Source organism: Diceros bicornis, chromosome 6 (assembly GCF_020826845.1).
Source record: "Diceros bicornis minor isolate mBicDic1 chromosome 6, mDicBic1.mat.cur, whole genome shotgun sequence".
Classification (NCBI taxonomy): Eukaryota; Metazoa; Chordata; class Mammalia; order Perissodactyla; family Rhinocerotidae; genus Diceros; species Diceros bicornis.
In genome coordinates this window covers 59,493,587-59,520,862 of record NC_080745.1, presented here as the reverse complement: position 1 = coordinate 59,520,862, position 27,276 = coordinate 59,493,587, and the positions used below count along the sequence as shown (strand labels likewise).

General features: G+C 42.9%; 1 protein-coding gene across 2 annotated transcripts in view; it reads right to left on the bottom strand.

The window, feature by feature from the left end:
* The window catches only part of PLCE1 (phospholipase C epsilon 1), a 323,176-nt gene extending 296,196 nt beyond the window's left edge, over positions 1-26,980 (bottom strand). For both annotated transcript variants that reach the window (XM_058543567.1, XM_058543568.1), the window contains exon 1: positions 26,741-26,980. The gene's annotated coding sequence lies outside the window, so the exon portion shown is untranslated. The remainder of the gene's footprint in view (positions 1-26,740) is intronic.
* Positions 26,981-27,276: the final 296 nt, after the last annotated feature.

Sequence of the window (27,276 nt, the reverse complement as noted above, 5' to 3'; positions counted from 1 at the left end):
GAGTTTTGCCCAATGTTTTTAATGCATCTGTTGAGATAACCATATGATTTTTCTCCTTTAATAGGTTAACATGGTAAACTATATTAATTGATTTTCAAGTATTGAAACAATTTTGCAAATTTGTGGAAAATGTAAACGACCTAGAGTAGCCAAAATAATTGTTACAGAGAGAACAAATGAGAGGACTTAACCTAATTTTAAGACTACTACAAAGCTACAGTTATCTCAACAGTGTGTTACTGGCATCAAGAGAGAAATTTAGATCAATGGGATAGAATAGAGTCCAGAAATAGACCTACACATATACAGTCAATTGGCTTTTCAATAAAGCTGCAAAGGTAATTCAATGGGGAAAGTACAGTTAATAAATCGTGCTGGATCCAAATAGAAAAATAATGAACATCAACTCCTACATGAAACCATACACAATAATTAATTCAAAAAGGATTATACAGCTAAACATAAAATCTAAAACTATAAAACTTCTAGAAGAAAACAGAAGAAATCTTCATGACCTTGGGATACAAAAAATTTCTCAGGACACAAAAAGCATTAACCATAAAATAAAAAATAAAAGGTAAATGGACTTAAAATTGAAAAGTTCTGCTCTTTAAAAAAAAATACCATTAAGAAATAAAAAGGCAAGCCACAGATTGGGAGAAAATATTAACAATACATATACCTGAAAAAGTTCTCGATTTCAGAATACATATTAAAAAAGACTTATAACTTAATAATAAGCAGATAACAATCTAATTTTTTTAAATGAGCAGAAAACTTGAACAGATACTTCACAAAATAATAGATGTAAACAACGTATAAGCAAACTGTGACGGATCAACAAAATTTCTGTACGGAAAAAAAGGACCTCAATCGCTTCCTCACGCCACACACAAAAGTTAACTCAACGTGGATCAGAATCCTAAAAGTGAAAAACTAAAATTATAAAACTTCTAGAAGAAAACATAGGGGAAAATCTTTACAACTACTGGAGTAAGCAGAAATTTCTTAGACTGAACACAAAAGCACAAACCACACACACACAAAAAAAATTTGATAAAGTGAACTGCATCACAATTAAAAACATCTGCTCTTCAAAAGGCAACCCATAGTACGGTAGCAAATAATTATAATATAAATATCTAACAAAGGATTTGCGTCCAGAATACATAAAGAACTCTAACAACCCAATAATAAGCAGACAAATAACCTCTTTTGAAAAATGGGCAAAAGTTTGAATGAGCACTTTACAAAAGAAGAAGTCCAAATGACCTACAAACACATGAAAAGATGTTCAACAACATTAGTCATCACAGAAATACCAAGTAAAATCATAATGAGATAGCACCTCAAACCTACTAGAATGGCTAAAATTAAAATGACTGGTCACATCAAAGTTGGTAAGAATGTGGGGCAACTGGAATATTGTGGTGGGCATGTAAAATGGTACAGCCACTTTGGAAAATGGTTTGGCAGTTTCTTATAGAGTTAAACATGCATTTACCATATGACCCCAAAATTCCACACATGGCAGAAGAATAAAAGCATACATCCACAAATAGACTTGTATGCAAATGCTTATAGCAGTTTTATTCATAAAAGCTGTAAACTGGAAGCAACCCAAAAGTCTATCAACAGATGAATAAACAACCTGTGGTATAGTCATACAATAGAATACTGCTCAGCAATAAAATGAATGATCTCCTGGTTATGTAATAAACATGGATGAATCTCAAAAACATTAGGCTGTGTGAAAGAAGCTAGACACCAAATGATTGCATTTATTTGAAGTTCTAGACCTGTGCTGTCCAATACAGCAGCCACTAGCCACAGGTGGCTATCTGAGTTTAAGTAAAATATTAACTGAAATTAAGTAGAATTAAAAATTCACTTCCTCAGATGCACTAGCCCCATTTCAAGTGCTCAACAGTTCCATGTGGCTGGTGGCAACTGTATTGGACAGCACAGATATATAGAACATTTCCATCATCACATAAAGTTCTATAGGACAGTGCTGTTCTAAAACATGCAAAATTAAACTACAGCGATAGAATCAGATCAACGGTTGCTGGGGGCCAGTGGCAGGGAGGATGGGGAAGTGGAAAGACTATAAAATGGCACAAAGGCACTTTCTGAAAATGATGGAAACGCTCTACATCTTGACTAGGGTAGAGGCTACACAGGTGTGTACTCATCCAACTGTATACTTTATCCCATACCAGTTTTTCAAGTGAACTACAGGCTGCATTTCAATCCCACCTGCACCCTTAGCCAGTAACCTCTGAGTAGTCAACAATCTGCTCAACTGTACAATACACTGCTGATGGACCGGCCCCGTGGCTTAGTGGTTAAGTACGTGCGCTCTGCTGCTGGGGCCTGGGTTCGGATCCCAGGCGTGCACCGACGCACCGCTTCTCTCGCCATGCTGAGGCCGCGTCCCACATACAGCAACTAGAAGGATGTGCAGCTATGACATACAACTATCTACTGGGGCTTTGGGGAAAAAGAAAGAAAGAAATAAAATTATACAATGCTGAAAATGTCAGATGACCACATAGCACCATGACAGTGGAGTCAGTCATTCTGAATTTGGATCCTGCCTCTACAATAGGTTGACCTAAGACAATTCATTTAACCTTACTAAGGCTTAGTTTCTACAACTGTAAAATGGGGGAAAATAATAGTTCCTCATGCAATCCTCACAATAATCCTATGAAGTGGTAATCCCTCAAAAAATAGTATCTTTTATTCTTATAAAAATCTCTCCAGAGTCATCACAAATTACTTCCTGACATAGGACCATGTCTATTTCTTTTAAATCACCTCTCAGTACAATAAAGATGTAAGCTCAATAAATATTTGCTCACTTATTGCTGTGTGTAGAATATTATTTGCATGTTACTATGTAATAATTTTCCTTATCTCATCCATTGCATGCAGCTAAGCAATTAAGTTCCACAAGTTTACTGGGTGCTTAGCCCATGTGCAAGGTACCACACGACTTCACAAGAAGAGAAAAACACAATCCCTGCCTATAAGGAAATCATTCATTATTACAGAGTCATAAAGAAAAGACTCAGGATGTGAGCTAATATCATAAAATACTGAACAGTATAGTCCAGGAAGTTAAAAAGTGGGGGAATCATCCAATGGTGTGTGTACTAATTGTGCAACAGATAACAAATGAAGATAGAGATGGCAGAAATCAGCATGAACTCAAGTCATCAGTGAGGACTTCCCCGAGAATGTCATAGTCTATAAAAGAGGACTCTGCCCTGGGAAGTGAGGCCAGGGAGAAATTGGAGGAGAGGGGAGTCTTAGCATTTCTTGGAGCTGGGATGGAAGGGTGTGGGTTGGCTGGCACATGGAGGCTACTCTGCCCTTGCTAAGCATAATCTCAGCAGAAGCAGTAGAACCATCCCAGACAGGTGCTGGAAAGTTCTCATACCAGGTCAAGGCAGCACATTTTGGATGCCTTGCAATGAAGGGGAAAAGAAAAGTGGGAAGGACTCAGAGCTGCTTCTGTGAAGGCCCTGCAGTACCCATCCTGTGCATCAAAAATATAACAGGCTTCCCCAAGCAGCAACTGCCACCATTTAGCTGGAGTACCTATAGCTCATGTTACAAGCAATTTTTAATTAATTGATAATTACGCAACATCAACACTCACTCGCTAAATGATTTTTTTCAAACTGGTATTCTACAAGTCATTGCTCAATTCATGTAATTGTCTTTCCAAAGAATTAAAAATACATGTGATGAAAACTAACTCACTTTGGATGAGATAAACATAATAGAACCACTCTACTACCCTAACACATTCTCACATTGCAGCCTCTCTGTAAAATGATCCTGATTTCATCAAAATAAGGTATGATTCAGCTCCTGCAAACTCTTCTTCATGGCTGTGCTTCCTGCTGTCCCTCCTCCCTGGGTCCCCCACATCTGATACCTAGCCTACATTTCATCATCACACCAAGTAAAACATTTTCCAGACAAAGTAACTCTCCACTTTCATAGAGGTTCCCCCACAAACCGTAGCAGATGGAAAGCATTTTAAAATCACATACTTAGCGCATAAGATGGCCATTTCTAGCCATTTTCCTTTTTTATATTTACATTATATTTAACACCAGCACCAGTGAAGGTCTTCAGAGGTCCTCTGGCCAGCAAGCTTAAAAAATTATTCCTGTTCCTGATGGATACCCACCAATGACATCCAGTTCTGAGTGGAAGCCCAAGCCAACAGCTGACTCAAACAGTTGATGTCATTCTTACGGCTTGTTTTCGGTAGAGTTAAAAATGTAAATAGAACACCTCCTTAAAAATCAACGTCCATTTCAGCTGTGCCTCTGATTTACCAGTGAGAAGTGATCATCCAAAAGGGAGAAGCAATATTATCCACACTTTTTACCTGATGGAAAAAAAAATGAAGCAAACAAGTTTTCTGGATTTTGTTGTTGTTGTTTTTTAAATATGTTTAACGTGTAGGCTAACACCTTGGCACTTTGGCCATTTTTCAGGGCAGTGTAACCCAAAGTACCGAGCTGTTTGCTGAGTCTACAATCTGAAGCAAGCAGGGTTGCTCTGATCTGCACTACCAGCCTTCAGGCCATTCCTGAACCTCTGACCCGGGGGCGGGTGGTTCCCAAGGAGGCTGAGGGATATGCAGGTGGAGGCAAGGAGCCACGATATGGCCAATCTCAGAACCTGGGTGGTGTGAGCTCCTCAGTAAATCAAACTGTGTCACACGACACAGGTAGTACTCTACTTAGTAAGGTATAGTTCATTTTTATCATTATGTCATTATTTCAAATACCAGTTGTGATTTTTATGGTAAGTGCCAGAGATAAAAAAACAAAGCAAGCTTTGGCAAGAATGTTGAACCACATTCTATACCAACTGTTTAACAAATACATTATATTTTTCAGATTATAAAAGTAATACACATTTACTGTAGAAAATTTGAAAAAAGTCTCATAAGTATAAAGTAGAAAAGATAAAGTAAGATCATTAGGTAAGTCTTAATTTTGTTACAACTTCTTTCTAGTTTTTCCGCCATGAACACATATATCTTTTACAGAATTGAAATTATACTGTATATTCCATTTTTATCCTGCTTCTTTTGTTTATTATTCTATTGTCTAAAGGAATAACTTTTGGACATAATGAAATCTATGGAAACACCAGCAATCCCTTTCCCAATGTTCTAAAGGTTATTTTAAAAAGGAGATCACAGAAAGTTATATGCCCTACCCCCCTGAGATCATGCATAATCTCACCTGTTTGATACATTTGTAAACACCGCCCCATCCTTAAAGTACAACAACGTCCGGATCACCCAATCTTTCTTCTGAGGGTTGGTCAACGAAAGAGTATGAGTCATTCATTCACTTATTCAACAAATATTTTTTGAACACTTACTGTGTGCCAGATCCTACGCTAGGCACCAAGTATGGATGGTTCATAAAACTACTGGGTCTAATTGAAATATATCAAAGGGAGGCTAGCTTTAGGTGATATGATATTAAACTAGGCCAAACAGAGCCAGGTTTGAGGGTGATCTGATCAAAACTAGCCTCTCCAATCCACCAATTTGACACCCACCAGAGCCAAGTGGTCTAGTCCTAGTGAACAGTCTAGTGAATCTTCTGCATCTTGTTCATCACCCCAGAGCCCCCACCACCTTCCCTTCTGCAGAGCCACATTCTATTCAGGAAGCTTTTCTGACCAGTGGCTATCAGCCTCACTCTCAAACTACTGCCACACCAATCATCCAGAACATTCTTTAGACAACCTTAACTGCCCTTGTTCCCAAGTAGGGTGGCGGTAAGTATCCGGGCCAGGCGCCAGAGCCTCATTTTCTTTATTTCCCACAGTTAAGCACTACATGCATCACTACTAATCACCTAACCATTCCTCTCAGGAGCTTCTCCACATGAATCCACCTCTGAAAAGATTTTTCAAGAAAAACATTTTACTCTCTCAATTGCTGCAGGCATATATCTATTTTTTCTATCCTGACTAATAACCTTGGTTCCTTTCCTGCAGTGGGGTGACAGCTAAAGATAAAGCACTTTTGAAATAGTAAAATTTGATTCACTTTACCCCTAACTCCTCAAGAAAACATAACTACTGAGTGTAAAGCAGTCTCTTGGGTCACCTCACCACCTCTATGCTACATCAAGACCTGAGATCTTCTAAGCCAGGCACTGATGTGAGTGCCTCTCGTGTATAATCTTATTCAATCTTCACAGCAACTGGTATGAGGTACATACTGGGATCACAATTTCTAATTTAGAGATAAGAAAACTGAGGTTTAGAGGGATTAAGGAACTTGCCCAGAGTTATTCAGCTAGCCACTGTGAAGCAGATATTCAAATCCAGGCAGCTACCTCCCCATAGCAAGTCTTTTCTGCCCTGGCTAATATTCCTCCTCACGTGTTCTTCCCATGAGGCTGAAACCAGTGATTCTCACATTTACACCAGCACCAGAATCATGGGGGGGGACCTGGTAAAAATACACTCGCTTGCGTGCTAGCCCAAAGATTCTGATTCAGGAAGGAGAGGGGAGCTCTGCATTTCAGCAGGCACTTCCCCCTGGCCCCCCCAAACCAGGTGCTTCTGGTGCCAGTTGTCTTCAGATGACACACAGAGATACCACATTAAACACAAGGAAACTAAACCCATGAGGGGAGAGGCTTTTGTAAAACGGCATTCATGTCCTCATTACCCATGATCCACCAGGGCTTTAAAAAAAGTGGCCAGGAGTTATTATTTGAATGGGTACAGAGTGTCAGTTTGGGATGATGAAAAAGTTCAGGAGATGGACGGTGGTGATGGTTGCACAACAATGTGGATGTACCTAATGCCACTGAACTATACACTTAAAAATGGTTAAAATGGTAAATTTTATGTTACGTATATTTTACCACAATAAAAAAAGTGGCAGGATGCTAACCTCTTAGCTGCCTTGTGGAAGGTGCCCCTGACACCCTCTCCTGCTGACCTGGGAAGAGGTGAGGTTTGGTTCTAAGGGATCCCTTGAGAAAGGGACTACTAGAGACAAAAAGTGAAGAAAGCTGGCCCTCAGGTGGCCTCTCTTCAGCTGTGGGCTGGCTGTGCACACTTAAGGTCGAGATGGCGGGGCCTGCGCACGGTGAGAGTTCCCAGCACCCCGAAGCACACCTCACCCCCTGCCTGCCCTCAGCTTGCCCCCGACATACTCATGGTGTCCACAGACACGGTAAAGAGGGAGGCAAGGAGCTCAAGGGATGCTGGGAAAGAGCCTGCTTCAGGGCTCCACCGCCAGCTCCACCCCGGGACTTTCAGCAAGTCCCCCCACTTCCCTCAGGTATCACCTGGCCCCTTCCTTCTCACCTATCAGATTTCAGCTCAAATGTCATCTCCTTAGAAAGGTTTGCCTGCTCTGAAGCAGTCTCTCCTCTGTCCCACCCATCGCCTTCTGCAACATTACCCCGCCTGACTGTCTTCCGAGCATTCACTACCACCGTAAATTATATTTATTATTTGTACACTAGGTACTTGTTGGCATCCCCTGACTAGAACCAGAACTTTCTGAGAGCTGGCAATGTGCTGGTTTTGCTCACTGCCATATTCCCAAGGCCTCGCCAAAGACACAGTGGGAATTCAATCAATATTAGTAGAATAAATACATGAATCAGCCTCACTTGTGTCACTGTGCATAATCGGTTCCTTCTACCTCCCAAGGAGATTTGTAGGAAAGGTCAGATGAGATGGGGTGTGCCAAGGTGCTTTGTAAAAAGAAAGACTCCACACACAGGTGGAGTTAGCATGCGTGGGGGGAAGGGTGGTTCACAAAGCCCTGAGCATCTCAAGGGGCCTCCTCTGTGACCTTGGAGCAGTGGTGGCGCCCCTCCCTCTCTTCTCTACTCCTCCTAGGCAGATACTTGTCTGGAATCTAAAAATGATGATGCTCCACCCTACAGACCATCCACAAAGAATGCAACCAAATTATTTATTACAAGGCGAGGCCTCTCGGTGAGTTTTTTCACCAACAGAGCTCAAAGATGCTACTGAGGAAGTCAGGGACCTGCCAGGAGGGCAAAGCTAGAAGAACCACAGAGACGTTCCCTGCCCCAGGTCAGTCGGGTTCAACAAGCGTGCACTGAGTGCCCAGTATATTCCAGGTCCTGGGCTCTGCCTCAGGGACAGAGAGCTGGCTGAGACTGTCACAGTGGAGTGGGATACATAGATACTAAATCGAAAACTCAAAGTCAGTGAGATGAATCCAGCATGGAGGGAGTCAGGGAAGGCTTTCTACAGTGACTGACACCTAAACTGAATTTAAAGGACTGAGGAAAAGGGTGGGAAGGGTGAGGAGCCCAGGGTAAGGCCAAAAATGGAAAGACCAGGTGCTGTGTTTAGGGAGTTCCGAGCAGTGAAAGCATCGGATATTTATTGCTGAAGTGTCCAGTGCTCTAGGGGACAGGTAGCGGGCAAAGGGAGAAAGGGGACTGGGAAACGTACCCAGAGAAGTGACGAGCAACCACTCTCCCACAGGCAGCAGGTCAGAGCCGTGTTTCATGCCCGTGGAGGCCGTGTGATGAGCCCACTCATTGGCCCAGTAGCCCAGAGGGCCAGTCTGGCTTGGCTGGGAGTAGAAACTGGTAAAACAGAAAAGATGAACCAGTGCTGCAAGCAGGGAAGACTTGAGTTGGGAGAGGCTGGGCTTGGGCAACTGGAGAGAGATACCAGCGGGAGGAAAGTTCCCAGCCAGACTTGTCGCACATGCTGGTGGACAACAGCTGCCTATGTCATTGACTCAGGACTGCCTGTGAAGCTCTGCTCTGGGCAGTCTCACCCGGGGTGGTGCAGCTTCCTAACAGAGTGGCAGAGCCGCGCAGCAGCTGAGTCAGTGCTGAACAGAGGCAAGAGGAGACAGAACAGCGTGACTCCCTGCGTTTTAGCACAAAGTGGAACCTCCTCTGAGTCCTGATGAAGGCTGCAGAAATGAAGAGAAGGAAAATTACGGCCTTGGGGTTTTGCATAAAATACTTATGCCCCAAATTTGCTCATGAGCTATGATATGATTTAGAGCATCAAGGGCAGGAAAAGCAGAGAGAGAAAGAGGAGAGGGAGCGGGAGAGGATGGTTGGGTTGGGATAAAGCATGTACGGAAGACGGTTCCCCTTCCTTTCCTTTCCCAGCTGCCCTTATACTGGAGCTGCCTCAATCCCATGTGCTCAACAGAATAGGGAACAATGTGTCAGTTTCTCACAGGGGGACAGATTTTCAGGGGATCCCAAGTGAGAATTTAAAACTTTGTATATTCATTTTGATGATACTTATAAAGAGAAAAATGTTCTCAAACCCAACCCACCCCTCCCCAAATCAATCACTCCGACTTTGGCTTGGACCTGGGGGGAAGGGTGAAAGTCCCCATCTCATTAGCATACACTCACCTTTTTCCCCACTACTTCCAGCTCCTCCAGCTTAAGGCCTGAGAGGGTCCTGGCAAGGTTGAACACAGCGAATTGCTGAGCCTGACACAGAAATTCCCCACATAAGGTCAATAATATATTAGTGGTTGACTTCTGTGGGGTGATGGGACTAGGGCACTAAGGGGCAGTAGAGTCCACCTCAATCATCCATTCGTGTTTCCAGACTCCAAACCTAGACATATAGCTCAGCCTCTCTCATCTACTTCTGCATCCCCACAATGAATAAGGTCTCCTTTCCCTAAGCCATCACAGCATGTGGCAACTTTAAGAAGTAGCATACTCTGCCTGCCTTCTTCCTTATGTGCTTCTCGTTGCCCCTGAGAGCTTGCAAACTCCTGGCTTACTATTTACCAACGTATCCTAGTTTCTGCTGGGCAGTCTCCTACACACTGCAAGCAATAAATATCTGTAGGATGGAGAGATGCAAAAGTTGGAAACCAGGTAAATCTCATCAATTAGGGAATGATTAAATAAAACATGGTACATTCATACCCAGGAAAACAGATTTTTTTTGTTTTTATGACTTAGAACTAGATAAATTTACCTAGAAAGAGTTCCAGAACATACTGTTTCATTTTTAAAAATAAAAATAAAGAACAAAACATATTACAGGCCCACTTAAAATAAAACAAAACCACACACACAAAAACGAAACTATATCTTTAGGTATGTGTGTGTATATAGCTATATAAATGCATAGAAGAAAGTTTGTAAGAATATCCACCAAACTAGTAACAGTGATTTACTTCTGAAAAAGAATTGGAGAGGGATTAATGGGGGCTTTTACCTTATCTGTAGTGTTTACATTCTTTACAATCAAGAATGTATTCAGCTATTACTTGTGTAGTTAAAAATAAATCAAAAATACAATTTTTTAAAATCTGAAATTATTATATGAGATTTTTTCATCCTGTAGAACTTTGCTTTAATGAGTTACAGAGCCCGAGGAAGGCAGCAGAACTAGTTCCCACTTGGGCAAGGGTTTGTTTATCCTTCTTATCTCAAGTTAGAGCCAACAATGCTAATGATTCTGAATAGCACGGGCCACTCCTTGGCCATCCCATCCCCTCCCACCCACGGCTTCAACTATCACCTCAATGTGGATGATTCCCAAATCCCTCTTTCCAGACACAGCCTCTCCCAGGAGCTACAGTCCTGACTTTCCAAATTCCTACTGGGTAGAGCCAACACTTCATATACAAAACCAGTCTCCTGACCTCCCTCCTTTCCCTAATTCAGTTCTTCCGCCTAACTTCTTCCTTCCTGCTCACTGGCACCTCTTTTTTCCTAGGAACCCAGAAAGGAAACTTCCCAGTCATCTCCAGCCCTCTGTATCCACACACCCACCCAGTTAGTTGCCATATTCTGGTGATTTTTCTAAAAAGTTCTTCCCAACTGTTAACTCCCTTTTGTTGCCACTGACACCACTCCAATTCAGATCTTTTCTATACATCACCCGGACTAGTGGAATCGCCTTCTAAATGGTCTCCATGCCCGATTGCTTTGATCCACCTGCTAGATGCCTGACTTCCCTTTTGGTGAAGGCCCAACATTCCAGCCTGTTGAGGTCACTTGGAGCGCTCCATTCCATCACCTACCGTATTAGCTATCCTCCCAACTTTGAGTCATCTGCAAATTTGGGAAATAAGGCTTTACGCCAAAAATGTTAAACTGGGCTGAGCCAAAGACAAGCCTGTGGACTACAGATCTCTTTCCAAGAGAACCCAGAGCTTATCGCTGGAGGAAAGAAAGTAACTTAAAAAACAAAACAAAACAAAACTAATGTCAGATGCTTTTCATATACCGTCTTATTTATACCTTATACCAATGCCTGGTACGAGGTATTGTTATCCTAATTTTAAAACTGAGGTTGAGAATGGCTAGGTAACTTGTGACAAGGCTCATAGCTATTAAGTGGTAGAGTCTTTATTTGAGCCCATGTCTGTTTATTCCAGAGCTCGCTGCACAGTTGAAATCTTTCACAGATCCCCAACTTCTGAAAGATAAAGCACACACTTCTTAATCCACATTGATAGCCTTCCACAATCTAGCTTCAAACCCACCTTTGTAACAGTAGAGACTATACCCATGTCAAACACCATAATAACGTTTTACATGCTTTATTTCATTTAATCTGCCACAAACCTATGAGGTATAACTATGTCCATTTTACAGATTCAGAAACTGATGCATAGTGAGATTAAAAATAGCTTAATCTGTACATCAAAATTATCTCAAAATAAATTTTTAAAAAATAGCTCAATCAAGGTTACCCAACTAGTAAACAGCACAGGTGGATTTCAAACTGGGGTCTGCCAGACTAGAGAGATATTTAGGAGGTAGAATGGACAGGAAGTTCAATTCATACAATCAACATGTATTTATTGAGCACCTTTGTCACAGGCTCAATGTTGTGCTGGGGCTGGAGATAACAGAAGTGAACGGGGACAACAGTCCCTGCCCCTGGCTTCATGGAGCATATGCTTTATTGGGAAAGACAGACACTGAAATGGAAGGTAGCAGAGTGTGGTGAGTACTGGGAAGGAGAAGCTCCCAGTGCTAAGAGAGCATAGACTCAGAGAGGGTGGCCTCAGAGAGTTGAGGTTTCTGGTCTGGATAAGTGGGTGGATAAAGGTTCTATTCACTATGACGGGGAACATAGGAGAAATAGGTTTGCGAAAAGACTGAGTTCAGTTTGAGACACGAGTTGTGGGGATATGTCACACAGGTAGCTGGATATGCAGGTCTGGAGCTCAGGAGTGAGGAGTGGGCCACAGAAAGATCTGGAACAATTGAGGTAAAGGGGAAACTCAACTCATGGAGGTGAATTTACTCTAAGGAACGCCAACATATATGTAGGGTAAACAAGGAAAGAGAATGCCTCAAAGGAGACCCTGCCCACCTGGCCAATGAATGCTCTCCTGTGAACAAGCTTCTACAGACTGCTTCTCCTCTTCCCAAGGAGGAATACCTTTCCATCCTGTCCATTAAGCCACACTGCGCCTTTCAAGACCTGGCTCTGTACCAGAAAACTCCAGCCCAGAGCTCCCCCTCCTGGACTCAAGCCACTTCACAGCTGGCCTGGGACTCAACCATTTCTTGGTAAGGACATTGAAAATTTCAGGTATTTGTGCCCTGTCTCCCTAACTGGATTGAAAGATCTCTGATGGTAAATCCTGGGTATAAAATTAGGAATGCAGTCAACACCCTCTTTACAGCAGCAACCAATGGTACTCAATTTCAAAAAGTGTAATAAAGCAGTAAATCAATAGCAGAGCATTTACGCGAACTAGTTACTCCAGATGAACCTGAACGCCTTCCTCAACACAAGCAACCAACATCCTGGGCATTCTCCCAAGTTTCCCCCTGAGCCTCTGCCTCAATAGAGCTGGTCACAAGGTGAGCATTCGCTGCCTCTCCTTGTACATTCTAGTCTATTCCTTGGAATGTGCTGCCTCCTTCAGTGCCAACAGCCCTTGCTTCCAGAATTCTTCAAGTTGAAAAGAAATTTCTTCAGAAGGGAAGAAATGAGGATGAAAATGTTTTACTCAAGAAAACACCAAGTAGCAGCAATAAAAGCCTCTTTCCCATGAGTCAAGTCACAGAATTTTAACCAAGCCCCTTTAACAAAATATTGTCAAATTTTACAGCTTATAAATGATTCCTCATTCATGATGCTTCCATAAATAAACAAATGTCTACAATATTGAGAAAGGGAGAGAGTTAGTAACATCTTGTTTCACAAATTACAGAAATTGTCAGGTTCTCACCTGTGTTACCACTTCACTCAGGTAAGCTAGGTGGGCAGTAGCCACGGGGATCTTGCTCTTCAGCAGCCCCCATCAGTCAGCACAGTGCTGGACACATAGGAGTGACTCAAAGTGACTGCTGAATGTATGAGTGTTGAATGGATGAGAAAACAAGGTTGGGAAAAAACAAAATTGTAGAAAAAAGCAAGGAGACAGGGAATGAGGGGTGACAAGTAAGCAGCAAGAGTGTGAAGAAGGCTAAGGTGAAGAGACAACCAACCACCTGCTTACTTCCTAGGCTCAGATTCTCCTCACCTTCTCCCAAAGACATCCACACAGCAGCTAAATCTTTGAGTCAGTTTCTCAGTTCTATAGCTGTCAAATGCACACAAAGTATTTGCCATTTAATTTTGTGTGTGTGTGTGTGTGAGAAAGATCAGCCCTGAGCTAACATCCATGCTAATCCTCTTCTTTTTGCTGAGGAAAACCGGCTCTGAGCTAACATCTGTTGCCAATCCTCCTCCTTTTTTTTTCCCCCAAGGCCCCAGTAGATAGTTGCATGTCATAGATGCACATCCTTCTAGTTGCTGTACGTAGGACGTGGCCTCAGCACGGCCGGAGAAGCGGGGTGTCGGTGCGTGCCCGGGATCCGAACCCGGGCCGCCAGTAGCGGAGCGCGCGCCCTTAACTGCTAAGCCACTGGGCCGGCCCCCATTTAATATTTTTAAGTTTTGTAACTGCTTTCTCTTCTCTCTTCCTTTCTATATACCTTAGGAATACTTTTTTTTTTAACCTTTCACCTAAACTAAGACTTGGCATTGAATTTGACTACTACTAGATTCTAAGGCAATGATGTGGCCCAAGCTTGTCTTTAAGGTTTGCTGCTCTGCTACTTAAAATCCCATCACTCCAGAAAAGGAGGTCCACATTCAGTGTCTGCGATCCTCAAGGGTGGTGCCTAACCCTCTGATAGTAGAGTTCCAGTTCTGCCTGTCTTATGAGGAAAGCAAAGAAATGGGAGTGTCCTAGTTTAAAAAAAAACGCAATGCATTTTCATCTCACAGGCAGGGCTCCACTTAACCAATGAATGGTGGGCACTTTATGCTCCTTACTCTCTCCCACATAAACAGTGTCTCCAGCTTCTCACCACGTCTGAAGCTGCCCCTGTCACTCTCAGGAAAGTGCAGGGGGTCTCCTGGAATTCAATCTATGCATAATCAGTCAGGAGCAGCAAACTAATTTCGATACTAGCCTTTGATGACCATGGCTAAAATAAAGCTAACGAAAAAAATTCCAAAGTAAAATCTAAATGGGTTCTAGATTAACCTCTATTTTAGAGATACAATTCACTAACACAATGATAATAAACTGCCACAACAAGATTGCAAACATGGTTTAATCATAGGAAATTTGTTAGCATAATTAACACATCAGTAGGTCAAATGTGGAAAAAGCATACAGTCATCTCAAAGATTACCTTTTTGGCATTTGACAAAATTCAACTTCCTTTCATTTTTTAAAACATCAATGAATATAAAACTACTTCCTCAAAATGATTTAAACTATTTTAAACGAAAAGCCAACATGATACTTGTGAATATGAAAAGCATTTCCATTAAAATCAGGAATAAAATAAAGAAGTTTATTATCCTCACTCTTAGTTATTTATATTCTGGAATTTCTGATTTAAGAGAGAAACAATCATTATTTATGGATATATAATTCTCTACCTAGAAAGCCCAGCATAATCAGGTAAAAAATTAAGTTGATAAAGTAAAAAACATAAAACATTTTTTTAAATTAAGTAAGAAATATATGATTAATATAAAGACTACTACAAAACTTAACTGAGAGATATAAAAGCATTTGAGTAAACCAAGAAACATATCAGTATGGAAAGACTGAATACCGTAAACATATTAATTCTTCCTGAATTAATGTATAGTTTATTATAATCCCAATCAAAATCTCAAAGAATTTTTGAGATTTTTGACAAAATGTCTCAAAATTTAATTTGCAAGAATGAGCAACAAAAAATAAGGAAAATTTGAATAATCATAATGAAAGAGAACTTGTTCTATGTGATATTAATATATATTTATAAGGCTAACATAACTAAAACAATGTGGTACTCATTCAAGAATTTACATAAGATAGCTTAGGCCTAAAATTGACTTTAGGATACACAAAATGTGATTAGGAATTGTCTAGGATTATCCAATAAATATATTGTGTAAGGAAATTATATAAGGAATATAAATATATATATGAAAATAAATATATTACTAAGAAAAATTAATTAAGTATTTAGAAAACAGGTTAGGTTTTCAACTCATAATATGTACAAAAAACTGATTCCAAATGAAAAGCTGAATTAACTACAAGTCTAAAATGCCAAAAAGTATAGTCAATCACAGAAAGTAGATGAAGACTACAAATTTAAAGACCATGGAAATTAGGAAGGACACAGACCTATCTGGCCATACAGAAATTACAATCTTCTGTATGTTAAAAAAACATGATAAACATTTCAAAAACATGATATTTCATTAATATGTGTATATAGTATCCCACAGTAGGGATAAACACAATCTGCTTAATTATGATTAATAAAGTTAGGTGAAAAAGCAAATTATAAAACATGAAAGCATGATTTCAATTTGGGAAAAAACAAACAAACAAACAAAAAACCCTAGAACGCCATGCACCAAATGTTAGTAATTACTCTCGATGGTAGAACTGCAGGTGCTTTTGGACTTTTCTTTTATTGTGCTTTTCTCTATTTCCCAAATTATTCAAAATTAACTTATAGTATTTTGTAATCAGAAAAAAATACTAGTTGAAAAAATAGCATCAAATGACAGACAGGAAAATACTTGCAAAAATATATGATAAAGGGATATTATATTCTTAATCATCACAATGTTATAAGCCAATATGACTTCGATACACTTAAAAAAAAAAGAGAAGTCTCAAGTAAAAAATACAAACACAAGGGGCCGGCCCGGTGGCGCAAGCGGTTAAGTGCGCGCGCTCCGCTGCGGCGGCCCGGGGTTCGCTGGTTCGGATCCCGGGCGCGCACCGACGCACTGCTTGGTAAGCCATGCTGTGGCGGCGTCCCATATAAAGTGGAGGAAGACAGGCACAGATGTTAGCCCAGGGCCGTCTTCCTCAGCAAAAAAAAAAGAGGAGGATTGGCGGATGTTAGCTCAGGGCTGATCTCCTCACAAAAAAAAAAAAAAAAAAAAAAAAAAAGTTCTTTTGGGGGCCGGCCCGGTGGCGCAAGTGGTTAAGTGCGCGCGCTCCGCTGCGGCGGCCCGGGGTTCGCTGGTTCGGATCCCGGGCGCGCACCGACGCACTGCTTGGTAAGCCATGCTGTGGCGGCGTCCCATATAAAGTGGAGGAAGATGGGCACCGATGTTAGCCCAGGGCCGTCTTCCTCAGCAAAAAAGGAGGAGGATTGGCGGATGTTAGCTCAGGGCTGATCTCCTCACAAAAAAAAAAAAAAAAAAAAAAAAAAAAAAAAAAAAAAAAAAAAAATACAAACACAAATGGGCAAAGAATATCATTAAATAATTAACCAAGAGATGGTGAGCACAATGCAGTCTATACAGAAACTGACATATAATAATGTATACTTGAAATTACCCAATGTTATAAACCAATATGACCTCAATAAAGTAACTGGAAAAAAATTAACCAAGAGAAAGTATATTGATGATAAATATAAAGAAATGTTTTTCCTTTCCAGTAATCAAAGAAGTACATATCCAAATGATGAAATACCAAGTTTTGTTTATCGAACTGGCAAATATGAAGAAAAAAAAATGAGAGATACCACAAAACTGGTATCTCTCACTGACATAGCCCTGGAAAGACCACTCCAGTACATTACGAGTAGAAGTGCAAATTGGTTCAATCTTTTTGGAGAGCATTTGGCAGTACACATTGGGAGCTTTTAAAAAAAGTTCTCCACTTTGACCTAGTAATTCCACTTCTAGGACTCTGTGCTGAAGAAAGAATTAGAGACCTGGACAATGGAAAGTTATTTAAATAGAAAACCATCAAGGATCAACAACTAAATGTCCAACAATAGGAGAATGGGTCAGCCCTCCACAGGACCACATGATAGAATAAGACCCAGCCACTGAAATCAAGGTTTGGAAACACTTAATGGCATGGGAACATCTTAATGATGGAATGTTAAGCAAAGAATCCGGGATCCAAAATTGTGTGTTATACATCTACAGTATGATCTCAATTTTGTTTGAAGCAAACGAAAGCCCCAGTTCTGCCGCTCCCCAGCTAGGCGGCTTTGGTCAAATCCTTGGGTCTCTCTGGAGACCAGTTCCTTCAGCTCTAAAAGCCAAAGAGGAATGCTCGGAACCCCTCCTTTCTAGCCCTCAATTTTCACTATTAGATGACACAGCATATAATAAAAAAGTAAAGTAATAAATAAATCATAAACAGATGCATAATGTCTTCATTAATAATTAAAAGACAGAATTTTAGTTGTTAAAATAAAATTATTTCAGATTAAACAGTCTCTTTTTTTAAACTAATATCTCCTAAATAGATGACATACTTTAGACATGGCTGCTTAGAGAGTGATAACTCACTAGCCATACGCAGCATGCCTAGAAGCGAGCACACTCCGTTACCCTCTGTAACTAATTTGATCTGGGCTTGCCTGCCTGAGTTGGGAACGCACATCACCTGTCATCAGCCATCCTGTGACTTGGCCTTGGTGGGCCTGGCCCCTTCTCAGTCAGCACAGGGCAGTCAAAAACCCAGATCCAGGAGATGTCACAGGAGAACCCACAAGGTTGTCTGCCATGTTGCACTGATGGCTTGGGAAACTCACTTTTTGTAGTTCTTTTTGTCAATTTTTTTTTTCTTTTGCTGAGGAAGATTCTCCCTGAGCTAACAGCTGCTGCCAATCTTCCTCTTTTTGTATGTGAGCCGCCACCACAGCATGGCTGTGGTACGCTTCCAGGCCCAGGAACCGAACCCAGGCTGCCAAAGCGGAGTGCATGGAACTTAACCACTAGGCCACAGGGCTAGCCCCTCTTTTTATAAATTTATATAGAGTCTATGCATAGCTCAAGAAGTTCTTGCCTTCCTCTCTTAATTTCAAATACTAATTGAGCATATTTCTTTCACAACTGCCTCGAGCTTTCCAATCTCTCCCATTGTGAGTTTTAAAACCACGCCGAGGGGCCAGCCCAGTGGCGAAGCAGTTAAGTTCGCAGGCTCCACTTAGGCGGCCAGGGGTTGGCCGGTTGGGATCCTGGGCGCGGACCTATTCACTGCTCATCAAGCCATGCTGAGGCGGCGTCCCACATACACCAATTAGAAGGATGTACGACTCTGACATACAGCTATCTACTGGGGCTGTGGGGAGAAAAAGGGAAAAAAGGAGGAAGATTGGCAACAGATGTTAGCTCAGGGCCAGTGTTTCTCAAAAATAAATAAATAAATAAAAATAAAAATAAAACCATGCCTGGAGGCATGATGACAGAAAAACCTCAAACACAGTAAACCAGGATGAGTTACAGACTAATTAGCCTGCTGAGTAGCAGAGAAGTGGATCTGAATCTGCTCAGACCCCAGCAGTTAACAAAACTGCAGACCAAGTGAGGCTCATGCTCTGCCCTGTCATCCAAATTCATTCTGCCTTTCAGGGGAAAAAAGGAATACAATTTCATGCCAAAAGTATTTAACTTTTGTGAATTTTATCCACCTCTCTGAGATCGACAAACCAGACTACTAGAGAGAGCTTCAGTCCTTCGAGGCAAATTTTTCATAGGTGAAAATACGTTCATCAATGAAATCTGGGTTCGTGTTATTAATAATAACAAAGGAATTGAAACTTTCTTTAGAAATGACAGTCACTTGAACCAACTCCAGTGATATCCAAATTAAACTGTGTTACATGATATTATAATCCCAGATGTGTGTAGTACGCACTTGGTCACATGTGTTTTTCCCAATGATTTTTTTTTCCATTCTCTGGATTTTCCATATTCAGTGATATTATATAGTTTAAACCTAAAATGAAGTCATCAAAACAGAGTTTCTCCTTGCTTCTGCCTCTTCCTTAATTCTGAATTATAGTGGCCTTACTGTTTTATTATTATAATGTAGCTGTTCATACAAAGCAATAAAAATACATACACGCTTGCTGTGTTTTGTTATCACTCTGGACTTGTGTATACACACAATCAGCCCCTATGAAGGAGACCTTCCAGTATTTTTATAAGTGGAGCACATTTCATTGGAGCCACCACTTAGCAGATCACTCCACAGAGCCAGCAGCAATGCCACCACTAAGCCGATACTGGCACTGGCCAGCACTGTTTGACCAATAACCTTGTCAAGCTTAGCCACCCGGTGTATATTTATATTTTGTTCTATTTTCTTAAGCCCTAAGGGTAGAGGGGAAGGGATTCAAGAGTATTAGGTCTGTATTATAGACCAAATGTCTCGGAGAAGAAGCAGGGAGGAGACAGCAGTTTCCCTCTGTCCCCATCCCAGCCCCCACAGCTGGCGGGCAGAGGAGGAAAGGAGAAATGCCCTGCAGGTCCTGAAAGCAGAAGGGACCCTGCTTCCTGGCGGAAGACACTGAGACCACGGACAACTCATGGAGACCGAGCTGCTGCACCTATGAGAAGCAGCCCTGTGTCACTGCATCTAAAGTCACCTGTGGTCAGGGATGATGAGCATTTCAGCGGCAACCAGCCAAAGAGACAGGGGTAATGGAAGCAAGACCCCCAGCCACAGCACCACAGGAGAGCAGAGACCTGTGCAAAAATGAGGCTAGATTCTTCTGCCCCTCCATGGGGAGACTCAGTAATAATAAAAATGACCATCACAGCTGGTGTTTGCTGAATTCTTATTTTTTTTCAGGCACTGCTCTGAGCCCTTTACATGAATTATCTCATTTATTAGGTAGGTACTACTATTTCCCCTCCCATTATGTAGATATGGAAGTTTAGGCCTCCATAGGCCAAGTATTTTGCACAAGGTCATACAGATTGTATATAAGTAGTGAAGCCAGGATGTAAACAAATCTAAGCAACCTGGCTCCAGATCCCAAACTTGTGAAACACAACTAGAGAAAATACAGAGTTAAATTTTTTGCACATCTGAGTCTTTAGGCTAAAGATCATACATATAGTGCCTTGACTTTGGGTTTAGTTCTTCTCAAACTCCTCTCTTTTCGTCTTTCCAGCAATAGAATACCCTTCTCACGCCAAATCTCAGGCAGACGCCCAATATACAGTATGCATAAGAGCTGGGCCGCATGGCAGAAGGGCTGAGATCTTCATCTCCTGCCATCTTCTCACCTGGCAGAGGCCCCAAACACTCCTGGAACACAGCTTGAAAACCACTGGTCCAAACCAATATCACTCTGAATTATGTGCTGGAGAGACAAAAGAGGCACAGCTAGAAAGCCAACAACAGCTAGCTAAACCAAAGGAAAATGGCAAAAATGCCCCCCGACCAGCAGCCACTGAGGTACCTCACAATCCGGGCCCTGACTCTAACCATCTCAAGTTTGAGTATTTGAGGGGCCAAAAGGAGGTGGAATTCAGGGCTGGAGCAGAGAGGCAGGAATGAGGCAAACCCAATAAACAGGCAGAGGTGGGAAGCAGAGCCAACAGGGCGCCAGGGCCAGCGGTCTGTGGTGAGAGAGCAACGCTGCTGTAGGAACAGAGGTGGGAGCATGAGCGGGAGGCCAGCACAGGAACTGCTCCCAGAGCCAGCGTCCTCCAGCTTTAAGCTGTCCACACATATTATATGAGATAGGAATAGCAAAAACTTACCAAGTACTTCAATACCAGGTTTTTTTTTTTGGAGGGGGAAACTACATCGCCCTCTTTCTCGCTGATTCAAATACCGCCTTTTCCTTTCATATAGTAACATACCATTCAGCGGTGTGATACTGTCAAGACTTAGCAGACAGAAATGCCTGCTTTGGGGAGTAGTGTGGCTAACAGTTAAGAGGGCCAGACTGCTTGGATTCACATGCCGGCTCTACCCTGTTCTAGCTGTGTAAACTTGGGCAAGTTACTCGACCTCTCAGTACCTCAGTTTCCTCTTCTGTGATTTGCAAATAAAAATACCTACCTCAAAAGGTTGTGTGAGGATGACAGCTTAATAGATATAAAGTACTTAGAACAGTATCTAGCAAAGTTCGCACTAAACGCTGACTGTTATTCTCTTATATCGACGGCTTTCATTCCACTCCTGATCACTTGCTTTTTCCTCTTCCACACCGTATTAGTTTCCTATTGCTGCTACAACAAATTGCCACAAACTTAGTGGCTTAAACAGTACAATTTTGTTATCTTACAGTTCTGGAGGTCAGAAGTCTAAAACAGGTCAGCGGAGCTGCATGCCTTCTGGAGTCTCTAGGGAAGAATCTGTTTTCTCGCCTTTTCCAGCTTCTAGAGGCGGCCTGCATTCCTTGGCTCGTGTTCCCTTCCTCACATTACCCCTTCCTCCTACTAGAGACTCTGCTCCTCTTGCCTTTCTCTCATAAGGGCCCTTGTGATTAGACTGAGCCCACCCAGATAATCCAGGATAACCTTATCTCAAAATCTTTAATTTAATCACATCTGTACATCTACTTTTTGTCATGTAAAGTAACATATTTACAGGTTCCAGGAATTAAGACTTGGGCACCTTTGGGAGGCCACTGACATTATGGTCACGCATTGCTTAATGAGGGATAAGGGATACGTTCTGAGAAATGAGTTGTTATGCAATTTTGTCATTGTGTGAACATCATAGCGTATACTTACACAAACCTATATGGTATAGCCTATTACACGCCTAGGCTATATGGTACTAACCTTATGGGACCACCATCGTGTAAGCAGACTGTCGTTGACTGAAATGTCGTTATGCGACGCATGACTGTATTCAGCCTGCCACACATGCCTCTCCCAAGCCTAAAATTGCAGACTGGCAAGACTTAGGTAGGCCCCGAGGGAAAAAAACTACACTATTAGTAGCTAACTTTTTGAGCATGGACTATGTGTCTGGCACTATGCAAAATGCTTTAGGTGAATTATATTCGGGCCTCATTACTATCTTACATAAAGGTTAACCCCTGTAAAATTACTATCTTACATAAAGGTTAATTGCTTGTCTAAGGTTGTACAGCTAGTAGGAAAAGCCTACATAAACCCAGGTATGTTTGTATTTGAACAATAGAGTGCCTTGTCCCTACACCTTAAGCAATTATAACTGGGGGGCACCATGACTATGGGGGCCTCAAAGACTATGCCACAAGAGGTATGCATGCTCCCTGGATACAGAGAGACGGGGGTCCTGCAGAGCCCATACTAAAAGGTCTGCAGAGATGGCAGAGCATCCAGAACATTTTCTCATACTTAAAAGAGAAACCTGTGGTTATTCAAGAACTTCTTCAAACGCAGGTTTGAACCAAAAAGCCAAGAAGAGACCAGTTAGGCTTGCCACTACTTGAGGTGGGAAAGTGAAAAATCTGTCTTGATCCCAGACCAGTCTTGCAGTTCCCATTGCCCTCCCAAAAGAAAAGAGGAACTTGCAGTATGCCCTGGAGAGAATTTCAACTGAGTCAGATTGATCCAGACCCTCTGAAGCCACCAGAATGGCCCCACCCATGGCTCAACAGTCAGTATACACCAGGATCAAACCATCCCCTGCCTTCTACCCCACAACAGTTATGAGTATATGAGCACCCATGTACCACAGGTTTCAACAAAGGCCCAGTGGGTTTACCAGGGCCCACGATGAACAACTCTTTTCCTACCAGTTCTTACACAGCAAACAGCTCAAAACCAAGTATGATTGGCACAAAGTTTGGAAAGAGGCAGGCTGAACAACTGCTAAGCATGCCTATCAAGGTGGTTTAACTGGCAATAGCATTTCAAAATCTCAACTGCTAAACAATTCAGCCATAGCCCTACCTGAAACTTTCTAATGAGCTGAGTAAAAGCTATTTGGTTTGACCCAGCTGAGAAAGAGCCAGTCATTTGGGTGATGAGCCCAGAGGCTAAGGGAGGATGGCACAGTAGTCAAGGGAATGGATTCTGGAGCCTGTCTGCTCTGACTGAATCCTGGCTCTGGCACTTTCCTGCTGTGACTTTATCTAAGTTACTTAACCTTTCAGTTCCTCAGTTTTCCCATCCTCAAAACTGGCACCATAATGGAGGTCCATACTTCCTTATCCAAAATCTGAGGAGCCAACTTTGATTCAGAAGTTTTTTGGCTTTTGTAATGGCAAGACAGTACGTATGCCATACGTTACATAACACTGTCAGTGGGGTCTGCAGCAAACAAACACGTCCATTATTTCTGAAGTAAAAATGTATGAATAGTTCTCACCAGGTGAGAAAAATAAAGACTATAATAACCTCAAGTCAGTTCAGACCAAGTTTTGTAGCCAAACTTATGAAAACCACAGCTTTCAGAGCACTTTTGATTTTGGAATTGCAGCTAAGGGATAACAGATCTCTGGCACTTCCTGCCTAATGTTGTTCTGAGGATTAAACGAGTTAATAGATGTAAGCACTTAGAACACTGCCTGGCATGTAGTAAGCACTATGTAACAACCTACACTATTACTTTCATCTATTAATCTATTTTCAGACTTGCTAGGAGACTACAAACAGTAAAATTTTAATTTATGAATAAATTTGGTTTGGAAATCAGTACCTGGGAGATTAATAGGCGTTAACCCTTTAGAACAATATTCCAGGGCAGGACTTTCTGAAACGATGGAAATATTCTATATCTTCATTGTCTAGTATGGTAGCAACCACACGCATGTAGCTATTGAGCACTTGAAATGTGGCTAGTTAATTCCATTTAATACTAACTAATTTAAATTTAAATGCAAACAGCCATATGTGGCTTGTGGCTACCATACTGGACAGCACACCTATAGAGGGCTAAGTTCCCAATCTGGTCCATGAAAACCCGTTTAAGCCATAACACAGATGAATTACAGCATTAATAAAAACAAGCCTGAGTTCTGTACCCTGGGAGCAGAGAGGACCAAAGGATGCCGGAAAGAGTTTTCTCTTCCTTTCTAGGCCCTGTGGTTGGTCCATGGCAAAGTGCATCTTTGGTATCTCCTTTCTCTACTCCCCACTCCCTCATCTCCAACTCTCCTCTTGGGGACCCCATGTAACAGGGCCACATGCTTTCCTAAGCCCCCATCAATACCTCTCATCCTTCTCCAGAAGTCTCATGCTCCCCAATCACCTGCCTTCCCTCTCCCCAACCAAATGCCCACTTGCTCAATGCCAAAGATCCCAACCACATGTCAGGAGAAAAGCAACTTGATCAACCAGATTCACACTCTAAGCTGTTACTGATTTTTTCTGGCTGCTTCTCTGCTTCTCCTTCTGAACTCAGAAGCTCTGAATTGTTGTGTTCCCCTGGACCAATCCTCCTCCCCAGCAGAGGTAGCCAAGGCAGAGAAAAGGAGCCCGGACTGAAGCAGTTGTTGTCCTAAATAGGCTGCTTGCCAGCCAGGTGTGTGAAAGGCAAGGACTGCCAACACACACACGTGCAGAGCAGGCTGGCTCTGTGCAAACACCTCCTCTTGCCCAGGCATGGGAAACATTCCCTGCTCTCTGCTGCAGAAAACTGATCCATCACGCACAATTCTTTTCAATCTTCCTTTATTCATTTAGAAATTTGTAGGTAACAAATTGCACATCAAATGAATTTTTTAAAGTATACAACAAAAGCCCAGAGAAGACTGTGACTAAGAACGGTTGCAAATAGGAAAAGAAAAACAACCACCTTCGTTGGAATCTAGCTTCACCACAACCCACTTGAGCATGGAATTTTTAATGACACAGGTCAACCTTGGAGCACATCCAAGAAGCTAATGTTACTAGAAGGACTGGAAGAATGTCCCTCCAGCTCAATCTCACCTCTTACTTGGTTCCAAGGCATGGACCAAAGATGATTATTATGCATGGCTCCTGGGTATAAAGAAAATCTCCCCTGTGGTGCTGTAAATGGAGGACAATGTGAATGGTAAATATTATGTTTTTCTCTAAATCCTTTCAGTTATATTATCTCCTCCAAAGTAGAGGTCTGTGTCGAAGAACCAAAGTCTTAACATTTAACAATGGCCCACAATTATTTCTAGAGGGCCTTCTAGGTGCAAGCACTGTACTAAGCAAGCCACAGTAAATGCCTTCAGTAGAGAAAATAAGACATCTACATAACTCATAGAAGGCAGAGAGGAGAAAGGCCGGGAAGGTAAAACACTGCAGGCATCAGAGCTGGGGAAGGCTGACTATTTGGGGCTGAGGCATCAGAGAAGCAACAAAATTCAGTTTGAAGGATGGTTAGGATTTAGAGTGGTGAAAACGCAGAAGGAAGGGTCATCGGGAAGAGGAAAGAATGTTCTAGATGACAGCCATCGTCAGGCATTCTTCAGAAAGTATTTCGGAAGACATGGCTGAAAACAGCATCCAAAGATAGTTTACTTCCCCTTCTCTCCAAATGACAACTGGGCCCCTGTATAGGAATCTATGGCGTCACCTGCATCCACCTCCCAAGACAAAATTCTCCTTAATGGGGTCCAGTATTCTTGGCCTCCGCTGTGTGCTTTCGGTGGCAGCAGCCCCACCCTATCCCTACCAGGGGTTCCTATAAGAAACCCATGGAAACGCACTAATCTCGCAAGGATCTAAATGTCCTACCAGCAAATTGCGCACAATGCAACTAAAATTATGAACCGTGTGCAAATAAAACTTTTCCATGAAGTGAATCCTATTGACATCTATTCAGGAAGCTAACTAAAACGACGCTGATGCCGATAAATCTTTAAATGATGAATCTTTCTTACACAGAATAATTGGTTGAGTCAGTTGAACCAAGGGTCTCATGGCTTAAATACCGGGCAAAGGGGGAAAAACATAAATCTACACTGTGCGTTTAACATTAGCCACGAGGGAAGACTTCGAGCTCTAGGTTATTCGTTACTACAGCATTAGAAGACTTGCAGAAAAAAAGACGTAGCCATTCTGCTAATTACTAAAGTGGGGCCAGGTCCAATATTGTATTTTCTAGGACTTGATGTAGATAAATCTCTCCAGGAATAATCTCTTGAGCACCTTCCTTGAAATACTGTTGCGAGATACTGCCACAAAAAGAGCTTATATTTTTCTTCTTTGTACTGACCACCTCCACACAAAATGAAGTGGGGACCCGAGGCAAACATCTGAAGGAGAGAAGGAAGCACTTACAGGGTGTTCTCCAGCCCATGTGATGGCTGGCCTGCATTCCCTCTGGAGTCGCCTGCCTCAGTTCTCCCCTGGGGGGTGGGGGGGAGGGAGGATTCGTGTGCCAGGTACGCGGTGTTAGGCTGCTGCCCTTGGCGGATCTACTAGATTCAGAGATTTTTTTTTTTTTTAAGGAAAAAAAAAGAAAAAAGCCCATCTCTCCCCTTCTCCAAGCCCCCAAGCGACAGAGCCGCTTCCTCACCTCTCCTCGTCTGGCCAGTCGCGCCGGAGTCCCCAAGTGCGGCGTCCCTCTGGGACGCGCCTGTCGCTAGAGGCGTCGGGCGTCCCCGCTACCGTGTGTCAGCGGCAGGGCGGATGCCAGGAGCGCGCAGGACCCAGGCAAGTGCCCGGGAGGCAGAGCCCGGGACGCGCCGCCCGCCGCCGCTCCCGCCCCGCGAGCCCGCCGGGCTCCGCCGCCCGCCCCGCGGCACCGTGTGCGCCCCCGCCGGGCGCCGCTCCCTCGCTGCGCGCCCGCCGAGCTCTGCGCGCTGCCCGGACGGCGGCGCGGGCGGCAGCGGGGCCCCCGCCCTGGGCCGGGCTTTCCCAGAACTCGCCCGCCCCGGGTGAGAGGCCGCGAGCGCCGCCGCGGGCCGCCGGGCGGCGGGGGGAGCGGCCTGAGGCGGGCCCGCCCCCGGCCTCGGGCCGCGCGGAGAAGGCGGGTGCGAGGGGCGGATCCGGCCGCCACCCCCGCCTGGCCGCCGCCGGCAGCGCGACCCCCGCCCCGCCCCGCCTCAGCCC